Source organism: Mytilus californianus, unplaced genomic scaffold (genome assembly GCF_021869535.1).
Source record: "Mytilus californianus isolate M0D057914Y unplaced genomic scaffold, xbMytCali1.0.p SCAF_9, whole genome shotgun sequence".
NCBI lineage: Eukaryota > Metazoa > Mollusca > Bivalvia > Mytilida > Mytilidae > Mytilus > Mytilus californianus.
The window spans coordinates 4,279,987-4,296,049 of NW_026262745.1; the positions used below are offsets into that span (position 1 = coordinate 4,279,987).

Sequence of the window (16,063 nt, forward strand, 5' to 3'; positions counted from 1 at the left end):
GGAACCCCCCTTTTTTTTGACGATCAATGCATTTGAATGGGGACATATAGTTGGACCCCCCCTTTTATCCTGGGTTAGGAACCGCCCCCCCCCCCCCCCCCCTCCCTTTTATAAATGGCTGGATCCGCCCCTGGTCCGTACATGCAACGTATTTGTCATTAGTATTTCACATGACTTATTGTTTTCGCGCTTCGCCTCATTATTTAGACTGTTTCAGACAAGATGATGAAAATAACGTGCAAGGCACTTTTTTCGATCATCGTGAAGTGCACTCTCCCCCTCTTCAAGAATTGTATAAATCCTCGTCCTTTTTAAAATTACCACACTCTTTGTGATTACCGTTATGCAATTATGCTAACAGTAACCCGGGACTTGATTAAAATGTAATATCAGGGGCGATTCCAGCCAGGATAAAGGGGGTCCAAATATGGTAAACGGACAGAAAGTCACAGGACAAAAAGTCACAGGACATAAAGTCACAAATTTGATAGGACAAAAAGTCACAGGACAAAGTCACAAATAATTTGTTGACAATTGTTTGAATATATAAAAGAAAGATCTTGAAATATTTTCTGTTTTTTTTACATATGTTCATTTTTAAGTTTAGGAAATTGTTCATAAGCCTTGATAAATGAAAATTTATTAAATTTTAATCATGCTAAGGATATATTTCTTGGCACAATGAAGCCATTTAAGTACCAAGCCACTTTGACATTTTTTTTCATAACAATTATTTGATCATATTGATATTTATTGAATACATTTTAATTACAAAGTTGCTTCATATATAATAGTTCAAGAAAAAACAAAAAAAATAATTTTTGAATTAGGGTTTTCTTGTTTAAAGAAATGTAATCTTGAAACTGAATTGTGACTTTTTGTCCTGTGACTTTTTGTCCGTGACTTTTTGTCCTGTGACTTTCTGTCCTACATTCTCCAAATATATGTCTCCATTAAATGCATTGATCGTTCACAAAAAGGGAAGTCAAACCCCCGGATCCCATCCCCCTTCGATCCGCAAATGATTGTGAATATAAATATAATTGTTACTTTTAAAAAAGTCATAGACTAGTACTAGCTCCGAGCACCTGTTTTGGGATATATACAGCTAATTAACCGTAAATAACTGCGAGATAATGAATAACAAGTTGGTAATTGTCTATTCTCTGCTAATTAATGTACCTGCAATTCACCCGACACTAATAATATTACCTCAAAGTTAGAGGTTCTCCGTTACTGGGAACTTCATATCGGATCCGATCAATTTATTGGTTCCATTCCCCCTAGTATTAATGATCCATTTGCAGTGACGATGACAATAATAGGTATACTCATTACTGTTGATTTTGCATGATAACATACATGTTATGTTAACTCACTTCTCCTTCCTACGGCGTCAGAGAGAGAAAAAAAAGCCTTGCAATGCGTCATAATTGTTTGGACTACTTCCATATGACTTTAATTAAAAAAACAAAGAATAATTTATTTCACTGATTGAGATTGGCCTGACGAGACATTTCAGCATGTGAAATCTTAATTGCTAGTCCAAGTACACAGTTTAATATCATCCATTGATTTTCATTTTTTACAAAAAGATTCCCTAGTGTGGACCATGTATTACAAACAAATGGAATTTTTTAACGACCTTGACTGGTATTACTTCAAAATTTATTTATTTATATTTGATATTTTAGGGAGCTACCATTTGATTTTTATGGGGGGGCTAGGATGAAATTTGAAAAAAAATAGGCAGGACAGGAATTTTGAGTAAAAAAAAAGGCAGGATGAGACACTTGCAAAAAAAAAAGTCAGGATGACAATTTAAGTAAAACAAAAGTCAGGATAAACTTTAAAAAAAAAGGCAGGACCGAATAGAGTGAAAAATAAAAAGGCAGGATTGAGATTACAACTAAAAAAAAAGGCAGGACAAAATTTTTCATCCTAGCTCCCCCATAAAAATCAAATGGTAGCTCCCTTATGATTGACAGATAGATTCAGCTTTGAGAAAGTGCATCATAAATTTTGTAAAACTGTTCTTGGAATTAAAAAAACCTCATGTAATATAGCTGCAAAGTCTGAGTTAGGACGATTTCCGCTTGACTCCTTTATTAAAACTCAAGTTTTATTATATTTTTGTAGAATAAACTGCCATGAAATAAACCCTCTTGTTAAAGAAGCTTTTGCAGTAAATAAGTCTATGTCTGAAGATGGAATATATACTTGGTATACTTTTGCCAAGCATATTTTTAAAGAATTTGATATTGATGAAGAATAATATGTTGATTTTGATAAACCTTTTAAACTAATAAAAAATTCACTCAAAAAAACTTTTAAACATATTGTGAAGGAAAAGTATAATAACATCACTCTTGAAAAACTTTCAAATACTGATAACAGTTCAAAACTTTATCTTTAAAGTAAACTTAAAAATGAAATTAAATTGGAGGACTACTTGCACAATCTAAACAATTTTAAAAGTCGTCAACTTTTAACAAAATTACATGTAAGTGATCATAATTTGGAAATTGAATTAGGACGTTAAAAAAAAATTCAAAGAGAACACAGACTCGGCAAAGTTTGTAAAATTTCAGATGATGAGGAACACTTTTTCCTTCATTGCCAAATTAACAGTAATGTAAGACATTCCCTTATAAATGCAATTAAAACCCATTATCCTAATTTTAACCAGCTTGACTCAAACTCTAGACTTCAAACTATTCTAGATCCCAATAAAGATATTTTGTCTAGCATGTCTAGTGTTGTAGACTATATAAAGCAATCTATGGAATTGCGAAAATAAGGTCCACATTGGTCAATTATTATATATATATATATATATATATATATATATATATATATATTATTAATATCAACTTGACTTGTTTAAAACATTTATCATGTATTATGTTTCTTGTCACTTGTGTATACAATGTACTATGTTTGCATTTTAACCCGCCAGGGTTTCATGTTTTGCAATAAAGTTATTCATATATTTTTTATACATAAAAAGTAAGTACAATGAAGTAGGGGGATGAAATTATTTTATTTTAGTTTGAGAATCACTCATACTTCTTGTATGATGTCACCTTAGCCTACAAATTACCAACGCTTATGTGTATGCCTTTTCATATATATGTAAAAATGTGTTACTGCCTATATTGACCTTAAATGTTATTCAGTCTTGCATGGCCTAATCATGCTAATGGGACCTTGTTCTACTCATGTGGTATGCTATAAGCAGATAAGTAACTTTTTTACCTTTTGAAATACAAATAACTTTTTAAATATACATGAAGAATTTTTATATTATATTAGCCTCCTCCCCTCCCCCCCCCCCCCCCCCCCCCCCCCCCTTAATTTGAAATCTTTATTTTCAGGCATAGGCTCATATAAATTCGACTTTTGAAGAATTGAAATAAATCTGAGACAGCAAATGAGTATTCAGCTGCTTTACATTAAAATACATCATGTACATAAATGTGACATACACAATATTATATATAAATTATTTAAAGTTATAAAGACATTTAAAAAGCAATTTTTTGCAATATTTAAATTTATATGTAGGCCCAAATCTTGATAGTTAAACTTTAACTTTAAACGTTAAAAAATTAACACCCAAAGTTCATACATAAGAATGAACTTATAGTCTTTAATGTATATATGCTATTGCCATGAAACTAGGTAAACTGTCTTGTAATTCCCTAATCTTAGTTCATGCCAAGTTTGATTAAAATTAGTTTTTCTACTCTATTAGGTCTCTAGTGTGGATAGTGTATAACTTGCAAATTATTTTCATACTCCTTCCAAATTTATTGCTTTAAATATTACGGATGAAATTACATTGTAAAAAAATGTGGCAATTTTTTTTAGGTTAAGGATGTTCGCTCCTCTTGATTTTGAATTTTTACCAGATATTCGGAATCCTCTGGTTTTATCCATGCAGTGCCATTAAAAATTTTTGGCCGCAAACCCCTACTTTTCTTTTCATATTTTTATTACATAGTTTAAAAAGCCATATTTGAAAATCTTATAAAATCCTTGTTATTTTTCCATAGCTTTTGAAAGAAAAAGGTGCCAGTGTTAAGATCTAGAGAGAATCACTTCCCGCCAAATTTTTAATGGCTTATATTTTAAAAACGAGCACACGGACTCTTCATTTTTTCAGTTTTTTTAGTTCCTTTATTCATATACTTTCAATTTATAACAGTCTTTTAAAAAGCTTGTTATTTTGAAACAGAGTAGTGAACCTCCTTAAGAAGTGATTTGGTATAGTTTGAAAAGGTCGAATATTAGTATGTCTGAAGTTGTCAAACTAAATTATAAACCCTTTAAACATAAAATTGTCCATATTTTGAGAGATAGCTTATAGATTTTTCTATTATGTTAATATGTCCTGTCCCAAAAGTAGTACACTACACTGTAAAAATCTTTTTTGGATAGAGCCAGCGCAATTTTTTAAATTTGCTTTTTTAGCTCATCGTTCCGAAGGAACAGTGAGATTTTGCCATCACTTGGTGTCCGTCGTCGTATGTCGTTGTCTGTCGTCAACCGTTGGCGTCCGTCGGGTGTAAACTATTTCAAACATCCTCTCCTCTGCAACTACAGAACCAATTCCTACCAAACTTAAGCTGAATGATCCTTAGGGTATCTACAATAAAGTTTGTGTTTTGTTTTTTTGTTTCGTCAAAAAACATGGTTGTCATGGCTAAATAAGAACATAGGGGTAAATGCAGTTTTTGGCTTTTATCTCAAAACCCAATGCATTTAGAGCAAATCTGACACAGAGTTAATTGTTCATTAGGTGTTCAAAGTTCTATCAGCCCTGAAATTTTCTGATGAATCTAATAACCCATAGTCATGATTGTTGGGTTGCTGTCACTAAATTGGTAATTTCAAGGAAAATTTGCAGTTTTTGGTTATTATCTTGAATATTATTAATGATAAAGATAAACTGTAAACAGCAAAAATGTTCAGCAAAGTAAGATCTACAAATAAGTTTCTATAACCAAAATTGTCAATGGATCCCTCAAGGAGTTATTGCACTTTAAAGACAATTTTACACAATTTGTTTATCATGTTTTCTAACTTTTAAAAAATCTTCTCTTCTGAAACTACTGAACCAATTCCAACCAAACCTAGGCTGAATGATCCTTAGGGTATTTAGAATAAAGCTTGTGTTTTATATTCTGTTTCATCAATAAACATGGCTGCCATGTCTAAAAATAGAACATAGGGGTAAAATGCAGTTTTTGGCTTATATCTCAAACACTAAAGCATTTAGAGCAAATCTTATGTGAGGTAAAATTGTTCATTATGTCAGCCATTAAATTTTCAGATGAATCTAACAATCCATTATTTGGTTGCTGCCACTAGATTGGTAATTTTAAGGAAACGTTGCAGTTTTTATACGACCTCAAAAAAATTTTGCGGTCAAAATATTGGTATGACATTGGTGTCGTTGTCGTCGGCCGAAGACACATTGTTTTCGCACTCTAACTTTAGTTTAAGTGAATGGATCTCTATGAAATTTTACCTTAAGGTTCAATACCACAAAAGGAAGGTACCAACAGTTAAGGAATTAGGGGCCAAAAAGGGGCCAAAAATAAGCATTTTTGTAACTTCCAGACATAACTTGTGTGTTAGTGTATGGATCTCTCTGACATTGTACCACAAGGTTCCATATCACAAAGGGAATGCTGGGATGGATTTTGGGGGTAATTGCCTCAAAATTTTAGGAATTGGGGGCAAAAAACAAGCATTTTTCTAGTTTCATGACAAAAACTTGTGTGTAAGTGTATGGATCTTTCTGAAATTGTACTACAAGGTTCCATATCACAAAGGGAAAGCTGGAATTGATTTTGGGGGTACCCGGTAATTGCATAAAATGTTTAGGAATAAGGCTCCAAAAATAAGCATTTTTCTAGTTTCCAGACAATAACTTGTGTTCAAGTGTATGGATCTCACTGAAATTGTACTGCAAGGTACCATACCACAAAGGGAAGGCTGTGATTGATTTTGGGGGTAATTGCCTCAAAATTTTAGGAATTAGGGGCAAAAAACAAGCATTTTTCTAGTTTTAGGACAATGACTTGTGTGTAAGTGTATGGATCTTTATGAAATTGTACTACAAGGTTCCATATCACAAAGGGAAAGCTGGGATTGAGTTTTAGGGTAATTGCCCTAAACGTTTAGGAATTTGGGGCCAAAAAACAAGCATTTTTCCAGTTTCCAGACAATAACTTGTGTTCAAGTGTATGGATCTCTCTGAAATTGTACTGTAAGGTACCATACCACATAGGGAAGGCTGGGATTGAGTTTGGGGGTGATGAATCATAAGGGGGTTCAAAAAATTTGGGGGGGATTTTTTTTTCCTTTTGTTTTCTTTAAAATTTTCCATTTTAAATTGGTTATTTCTGATTTATATATAAAAGCAAATAATAATGATATGGTTTGAATAGGTAAATTAGAAATTTTTAAGTTCTTAGACCACATTCATTTTGTGAGCCTCTTGTTTTAATTGCTTCTGTAAGTAATATATTATTTTGAAATTTTGACGATAGACACATACATATTATACCGTTAGCAATATTTCAGAGTTTAATGTTGTCAAGCACACAAATCATAGAAGAATAGTTAATCACGTCATTGTTGTCCATTGAAAAATTAGTATGAACATGATGAAAAAGTACGGGAATGTTTGTTTGTTAAACTATTGACCGTGGTTATGTCTTTGAAACTGTTGACTGGCAAATAGTCTGTGAAATGAAATAGCACAAATATTTCATTCCTTTTTTATATCATGGTATATAGAAAAACACATACTGATGTATAATAATAGTTATAGTCATTAAATTAAAGTTTTTACCTTTTTTAAGTTTAGGGCAAGAAATATAGAAGATAAAGAAAAATATAAACAATTACAACTGTACAGTAGAAATGATCGGCAAAACAAGATAAACAGAAGACAACAAGGCCTAAATGGTAAGACCACTTCTATATAATAAAAGTGATTGCCCTTGAATGATGACTATTATAAAAACAAGAAGATGTGGTATGGTAAATGAGTTATCTATCCACCAGAGTTCATTGAAGTGGATGCAAGCAATTAAAGATCAATGACGGCCTTCGATAATGAGAAAACCCATACCTTATAAGTCAGCCAATAAAGACCCCAACATGAAAAGATTTAAACAATCCAAATTAGTTCAAAGCCAATAACAATTAATAAAAAAATCATGTCTGTGAGCACTCCGCCTAACCATAATCTAGGACAGTGGTTCAAATAGCACAACATATAAACAAACTGTAAAAACTGTTGCAAGTGGCTCAACTCATTATCACTGCAAGGCACTAAAACGACTGATATTTATAAGTCGTGGACACAAAGCACTGAAATAACAGAACTCATAATAATGATTAGTAAGAATATCAAATTTAAGTTTCTCAAAATGTTCATATTAAACATGATAAAATAAGCTTATTTCATATTGCTGTTTTTTTCTCAATTTATATTTTGTGTATTTATAGGTGAGACTTCTTGGTTTTCATGATCATCAACAGGTCAATACAGAAGAGGAAACTTAAGGTTATTACTTTTCTACATTGTGTGCTAATTGGATTAATGTGAAATGAAATGTGTGCTTACCTGGAAAAAGAAAATAGGAAATTTCTACAAATTGGCTGTAAACAAAATGGAGTACAATCATAGATGCACAAGAACACAATTGTGTAATTGCAACAACCTACATATTCACTGAAGGATTATGGAGAAATGTAGAAAAAGATTGAATAATTGTACGCAGCAGCTTAAACAGAAGAAAAGTTAAATTAACATGAAAAGTGGTTATTTTATTTATAAATCTGCAAATATGAGCACAATATTAATAACATCACAAATAGTATTATATTCATAGCGTTTTGCTTATTATTGTATTGTCTCAAACAGCTAGCCTATTGTTTTTGTATGTCATGTTACTCATCAGTGAACATTTTATTAAAGTTTTAATTATCTTTTGTATCAATTATTCAGTCTCGGGAAAAATTATATTCATACTGTTTTTACTGTTATAAAATTTTCATAGAGGAAATTAAATAACAGAAATTTCCATAGAGGAAATTTGGAGAACAATGTTTTCCTTAGAGGAAATTTGTGGTCTTGAATTTTTCCTCAAGGAAAAGTGTTTGTCAAAAATTTCCTCACAGGAAATTGCTGTTGACAAAATTTCCTCACAGGAAAAAGTATTTCCTCAAAGGAAAATTTGAAGCTGCAAATTTCCTCACAGGAAAAAGTATTTCCTCAGAGGAAATTTGAAGCCTCAAATTTCCTCAGAGGAAATAGAATTTCCTCAAAGGAAAATTTGAAGCCGCAAATTTCCTCAGAGGAAATAGAATTTCCTCAAAGGAAATATTAATGCAGCAAATTCCCTAAGGGAAATCTTTTTCCCTTGAGGAAAATACAATTTCCCTTGAGGAAAAATCTTTTTCCTTTAGGGAAATTTGATTTCCCTTGAGGAAAACTACTTTTCCTCTGAGGAAATTGTTGAAAAAAGGGGCATAACTTTTTCAACAGTGGTGCTAGAGACAAAAAATTTTAGGACAAATATCAGGGAACCAATACCAACCAAGTTATCAACTTCATTTTGACTTAACTCCAAAAATTAAGGTGACAACTTTTGCACTCAGCGGAAGTGCAAACTTGTCCCGGAGACTGTTTAATCACTGTTAAGCCGTTCTTAGTAAAAAAAATATTGATAGCGTAGATGCCATAAATCTGCTATTTCATAATGCTCAAATTCATATTGCTTTCCTAAAGTATTAAAATTATGTGCTTACGATTATAGGTTGCAATTCTGTAAATACAGACAATGCAATTTCCCATAGGAACTCCCTTTGCGGCTAAAACTGTGACACTTTTACTATGAAGTTTCGTGAAAAATAATATCCCAGAACGGAAAGTTTATATGCACTACTATTTTATTCAAAGGTCAAAATATAGGGCTGTGCGGCATATTTTCAACATTTATATGCCCTGAACTTCTAAGAGTTTAAACTTATACTAAAATTCTATACTACCCTTACCTCCATTTTTGGACCTCCTAAGAATTAAAATTTAGCCGCTACCATGTTTATCTATACTGGTTACATTCCCAAGTGATGTCTCTATGAGATGAAACACAGAGATCATCAATGGGAACCAGTACGTTAACAAATTAACATACCTATGAATATTAAATATCTCCCCAAAAGAGGCGTGGTTCGAGAAACAGCTGTATTTACAAAGTGCAACCTATACAAACATTTATTCAAATAGAAAACTCTCTAAAAACACTTTTTCTCACAACAATACTTATTTATCAGAATTATAGCCTTAAAGAAATCACTGCATATACTCTAAGTCTCCTTTTACAGTACATTTTATACCCCTACCCCTGTTTCAATTTTTTAAAGATTTTGAAAACAAGACTCTAATTATTGCCAGCTTACCCTATGTGCATGTTTTCTGACATGAACTGTCTAAAACTTGTTTGAAACTATTCTGATAACAAATAAAATGATAAAATGATTTATTTTCTGATTTTTTTACATCTGATTTTTGCATAACTTCCTAGCACAGTTATTGTTTACTTTATAAAAGACCTTTAAAATAAAAAAAATCATAGCATTTACAAGATAAAATGAAAGCATTTTAGAATACTATAAATGTTTTGTTTAGTAGTTAAGCATTCCAACATTCAAGATTATACAAAGTATCCAATCCTGCCTGTGTCTCCAGTCCACATCTTACTGTATGCCTATTTGTCAATGAAAGTTCACAATTTCTGCCTCAAATGGTCAGTTTAGAATTCTTGTCACAACAGTATCATCCCTAACCATATATTTAACATAAGTTAGTTAATATATGTCCTAGGAGTGTTTAAATAAAGGCATATTTGCAAAAGTTGTATTTATGAAGATATCAGTCTGGTGCATAAATTCACTAAAAGTTTGATTGAAATGACTGCTTACATCTGATTTTTGCATAACTTCCTAGCACAGTTATTGTTTACTTTATAAAAGACCTTTAAAATAAAAAAAATCATAGCATTTACAAGTTAAATTATCTGTTTTATGACTCAGGGGTAGGCATTTTCCTCTGTTTTTTGCCCCTGGGGCCTCACATTTCCTAATTTTTTTCCCTGTTTCTAGCAATGTGAAATATTTACTACATATTTAGGATAGAACACACTATTGTAAGTTTTACTGAGGTCTTTTTGTAATTCTAGCTTGTACTTTTTTATGCCGCAGTCACAAAAAAGCACATTTAGGCGTTACGGCTTACTTTTGGGTTATCGACAGGACAAAAACACCCCACCAGAAATATTTAAGAAGGATCAATGAGTTGCAATTACTGCGAAGAGTAAATATAAGCACTTCTAAACAATTTAAATTACAAATAGGCATATATTATGAATTTATTTTGAATTCAGGGCTTTAAGTAAACCATGCATACTTTAAACTGTGAATTTATGCTGAGTCATCATAGTTAAGGCCCAGGATTTTCTCAATCTTCATGAAATATTTATAAAACTTCATATTTGAGTTAAATTCTTTAAAATCTCTGAGATAAACCAGATTTTGTGAAATTCTGTATGTTCTATTTTTTAACCCTATATAGGTTGCAATTCTGTAAATACAGACAATGCAATTTCCCATAGGAACTCCCTTTGCGGCTAAAACTGTGACACTTTTACTATGAAGTTTCGTGAAAAATAATATCCCAGAACGGAAAGTTTATATGCACTACTATTTTATTCAAAGGTCAAAATATAGGGCTGTGCGGCATATTTTCAACATTTATATGCCCTGAACTTCTAAGAGTTTAAACTTATACTAAAATTCTATACTACCCTTACCTCCATTTTTGGACCTCCTAAGAATTAAAATTTAGCCGCTACCATGTTTATCTATACTGGTTACATTCCCAAGTGATGTCTCTATGAGATGAAACACAGAGATCATCAATGGGAACCAGTACGTTAACAAATTAACATACCTATGAATATTAAATATCTCCCCAAAAGAGGCGTGGTTCGAGAAACAGCTGTATTTACAAAGTGCAACCTATACAAACATTTATTCAAATAGAAAACTCTCTAAAAACACTTTTTCTCACAACAATACTTATTTATCAGAATTATAGCCTTAAAGAAATCACTGCATATACTCTAAGTCTCCTTTTACAGTACATTTTATACCCCTACCCCTGTTTCAATTTTTTAAAGATTTTGAAAACAAGACTCTAATTATTGCCAGCTTACCCTATGTGCATGTTTTCTGACATGAACTGTCTAAAACTTGTTTGAAACTATTCTGATAACAAATAAAATGATAAAATGATTTATTTTCTGATTTTTTTACATCTGATTTTTGCATAACTTCCTAGCACAGTTATTGTTTACTTTATAAAAGACCTTTAAAATAAAAAAAATCATAGCATTTACAAGATAAAATGAAAGCATTTTAGAATACTATAAATGTTTTGTTTAGTAGTTAAGCATTCCAACATTCAAGATTATACAAAGTATCCAATCCTGCCTGTGTCTCCAGTCCACATCTTACTGTATGCCTATTTGTCAATGAAAGTTCACAATTTCTGCCTCAAATGGTCAGTTTAGAATTCTTGTCACAACAGTATCATCCCTAACCATATATTTAACATAAGTTAGTTAATATATGTCCTAGGAGTGTTTAAATAAAGGCATATTTGCAAAAGTTGTATTTATGAAGATATCAGTCTGGTGCATAAATTCACTAAAAGTTTGATTGAAATGACTGCTTACATCTGATTTTTGCATAACTTCCTAGCACAGTTATTGTTTACTTTATAAAAGACCTTTAAAATAAAAAAAATCATAGCATTTACAAGTTAAATTATCTGTTTTATGACTCAGGGGTAGGCATTTTCCTCTGTTTTTTGCCCCTGGGGCCTCACATTTCCTAATTTTTTTCCCTGTTTCTAGCAATGTGAAATATTTACTACATATTTAGGATAGAACACACTATTGTAAGTTTTACTGAGGTCTTTTTGTAATTCTAGCTTGTACTTTTTTATGCCGCAGTCACAAAAAAGCACATTTAGGCGTTACGGCTTACTTTTGGGTTATCGACAGGACAAAAACACCCCACCAGAAATATTTAAGAAGGATCAATGAGTTGCAATTACTGCGAAGAGTAAATATAAGCACTTCTAAACAATTTAAATTACAAATAGGCATATATTATGAATTTATTTTGAATTCAGGGCTTTAAGTAAACCATGCATACTTTAAACTGTGAATTTATGCTGAGTCATCATAGTTAAGGCCCAGGATTTTCTCAATCTTCATGAAATATTTATAAAACTTCATATTTGAGTTAAATTCTTTAAAATCTCTGAGATAAACCAGATTTTGTGAAATTCTGTATGTTCTATTTTTTAACCCTATATAGGTTGCAATTCTGTAAATACAGACAATGCAATTTCCCATAGGAACTCCCTTTGCGGCTAAAACTGTGACACTTTTACTATGAAGTTTCGTGAAAAATAATATCCCAGAACGGAAAGTTTATATGCACTACTATTTTATTCAAAGGTCAAAATATAGGGCTGTGCGGCATATTTTCAACATTTATATGCCCTGAACTTCTAAGAGTTTAAACTTATACTAAAATTCTATACTACCCTTACCTCCATTTTTGGACCTCCTAAGAATTAAAATTTAGCCGCTACCATGTTTATCTATACTGGTTACATTCCCAAGTGATGTCTCTATGAGATGAAACACAGAGATCATCAATGGGAACCAGTACGTTAACAAATTAACATACCTATGAATATTAAATATCTCCCCAAAAGAGGCGTGGTTCGAGAAACAGCTGTATTTACAAAGTGCAACCTATACAAACATTTATTCAAATAGAAAACTCTCTAAAAACACTTTTTCTCACAACAATACTTATTTATCAGAATTATAGCCTTAAAGAAATCACTGCATATACTCTAAGTCTCCTTTTACAGTACATTTTATACCCCTACCCCTGTTTCAATTTTTTAAAGATTTTGAAAACAAGACTCTAATTATTGCCAGCTTACCCTATGTGCATGTTTTCTGACATGAACTGTCTAAAACTTGTTTGAAACTATTCTGATAACAAATAAAATGATAAAATGATTTATTTTCTGATTTTTTTACATCTGATTTTTGCATAACTTCCTAGCACAGTTATTGTTTACTTTATAAAAGACCTTTAAAATAAAAAAAATCATAGCATTTACAAGATAAAATGAAAGCATTTTAGAATACTATAAATGTTTTGTTTAGTAGTTAAGCATTCCAACATTCAAGATTATACAAAGTATCCAATCCTGCCTGTGTCTCCAGTCCACATCTTACTGTATGCCTATTTGTCAATGAAAGTTCACAATTTCTGCCTCAAATGGTCAGTTTAGAATTCTTGTCACAACAGTATCATCCCTAACCATATATTTAACATAAGTTAGTTAATATATGTCCTAGGAGTGTTTAAATAAAGGCATATTTGCAAAAGTTGTATTTATGAAGATATCAGTCTGGTGCATAAATTCACTAAAAGTTTGATTGAAATGACTGCTTACATCTGATTTTTGCATAACTTCCTAGCACAGTTATTGTTTACTTTATAAAAGACCTTTAAAATAAAAAAAATCATAGCATTTACAAGTTAAATTATCTGTTTTATGACTCAGGGGTAGGCATTTTCCTCTGTTTTTTGCCCCTGGGGCCTCACATTTCCTAATTTTTTTCCCTGTTTCTAGCAATGTGAAATATTTACTACATATTTAGGATAGAACACACTATTGTAAGTTTTACTGAGGTCTTTTTGTAATTCTAGCTTGTACTTTTTTATGCCGCAGTCACAAAAAAGCACATTTAGGCGTTACGGCTTACTTTTGGGTTATCGACAGGACAAAAACACCCCACCAGAAATATTTAAGAAGGATCAATGAGTTGCAATTACTGCGAAGAGTAAATATAAGCACTTCTAAACAATTTAAATTACAAATAGGCATATATTATGAATTTATTTTGAATTCAGGGCTTTAAGTAAACCATGCATACTTTAAACTGTGAATTTATGCTGAGTCATCATAGTTAAGGCCCAGGATTTTCTCAATCTTCATGAAATATTTATAAAACTTCATATTTGAGTTAAATTCTTTAAAATCTCTGAGATAAACCAGATTTTGTGAAATTCTGTATGTTCTATTTTTTAACCCTATATAGGTTGCAATTCTGTAAATACAGACAATGCAATTTCCCATAGGAACTCCCTTTGCGGCTAAAACTGTGACACTTTTACTATGAATTTTCGTGAAAAATAATATCCCAGAACGGAAAGTTTATATGCACTACTATTTTATTCAAAGGTCAAAATATAGGGCTGTGCGGCATATTTTCAACATTTATATGCCCTGAACTTCTAAGAGTTTAAACTTATACTAAAATTCTATACTACCCTTACCTCCATTTTTGGACCTCCTAAGAATTAAAATTTAGCCGCTACCATGTTTATCTATACTGGTTACATTCCCAAGTGATGTCTCTATGAGATGAAACACAGAGATCATCAATGGGAACCAGTACGTTAACAAATTAACATACCTATGAATATTAAATATCTCCCCAAAAGAGGCGTGGTTCGAGAAACAGCTGTATTTACAAAGTGCAACCTATACAAACATTTATTCAAATAGAAAACTCTCTAAAAACACTTTTTCTCACAACAATACTTATTTATCAGAATTATAGCCTTAAAGAAATCACTGCATATACTCTAAGTCTCCTTTTACAGTACATTTTATACCCCTACCCCTGTTTCAATTTTTTAAAGATTTTGAAAACAAGACTCTAATTATTGCCAGCTTACCCTATGTGCATGTTTTCTGACATGAACTGTCTAAAACTTGTTTGAAACTATTCTGATAACAAATAAAATGATAAAATGATTTATTTTCTGATTTTTTTACATCTGATTTTTGCATAACTTCCTAGCACAGTTATTGTTTACTTTATAAAAGACCTTTAAAATAAAAAAAATCATAGCATTTACAAGATAAAATGAAAGCATTTTAGAATACTATAAATGTTTTGTTTAGTAGTTAAGCATTCCAACATTCAAGATTATACAAAGTATCCAATCCTGCCTGTGTCTCCAGTCCACATCTTACTGTATGCCTATTTGTCAATGAAAGTTCACAATTTCTGCCTCAAATGGTCAGTTTAGAATTCTTGTCACAACAGTATCATCCCTAACCATATATTTAACATAAGTTAGTTAATATATGTCCTAGGAGTGTTTAAATAAAGGCATATTTGCAAAAGTTGTATTTATGAAGATATCAGTCTGGTGCATAAATTCACTAAAAGTTTGATTGAAATGACTGCTTACATCTGATTTTTGCATAACTTCCTAGCACAGTTATTGTTTACTTTATAAAAGACCTTTAAAATAAAAAAAATCATAGCATTTACAAGTTAAATTATCTGTTTTATGACTCAGGGGTAGGCATTTTCCTCTGTTTTTTGCCCCTGGGGCCTCACATTTCCTAATTTTTTTCCCTGTTTCTAGCAATGTGAAATATTTACTACATATTTAGGATAGAACACACTATTGTAAGTTTTACTGAGGTCTTTTTGTAATTCTAGCTTGTACTTTTTTATGCCGCAGTCACAAAAAAGCACATTTAGGCGTTACGGCTTACTTTTGGGTTATCGACAGGACAAAAACACCCCACCAGAAATATTTAAGAAGGATCAATGAGTTGCAATTACTGCGAAGAGTAAATATAAGCACTTCTAAACAATTTAAATTACAAATAGGCATATATTATGAATTTATTTTGAATTCAGGGCTTTAAGTAAACCATGCATACTTTAAACTGTGAATTTATGCTGAGTCATCATAGTTAAGGCCCAGGATTTTCTCAATCTTCATGAAATATTTATAAAACTTCATATTTGAGTTAAATTCTTTAAAATCTCTGAGATAAACCAGATTTTGT

The 16,063-nt window shown here is 31.5% G+C and overlaps 1 protein-coding gene and 1 long non-coding RNA gene across 2 annotated transcripts in view; both read left to right on the top strand.

The window, feature by feature from the left end:
• Nucleotides 1–16,063, top strand: part of LOC127714727 (uncharacterized) — a 138,772-nt gene that overhangs the window by 82,393 nt on the left and 40,316 nt on the right. The gene's annotated exons all lie outside the window — the stretch shown is intronic.
• LOC127714729 (uncharacterized) lies at nucleotides 6,378–8,013 on the top strand. The gene is made up of 2 exons (XR_007987910.1): nucleotides 6,378–6,984; nucleotides 7,531–8,013. It is a non-coding gene; the product is annotated as an uncharacterized LOC127714729 (long non-coding RNA).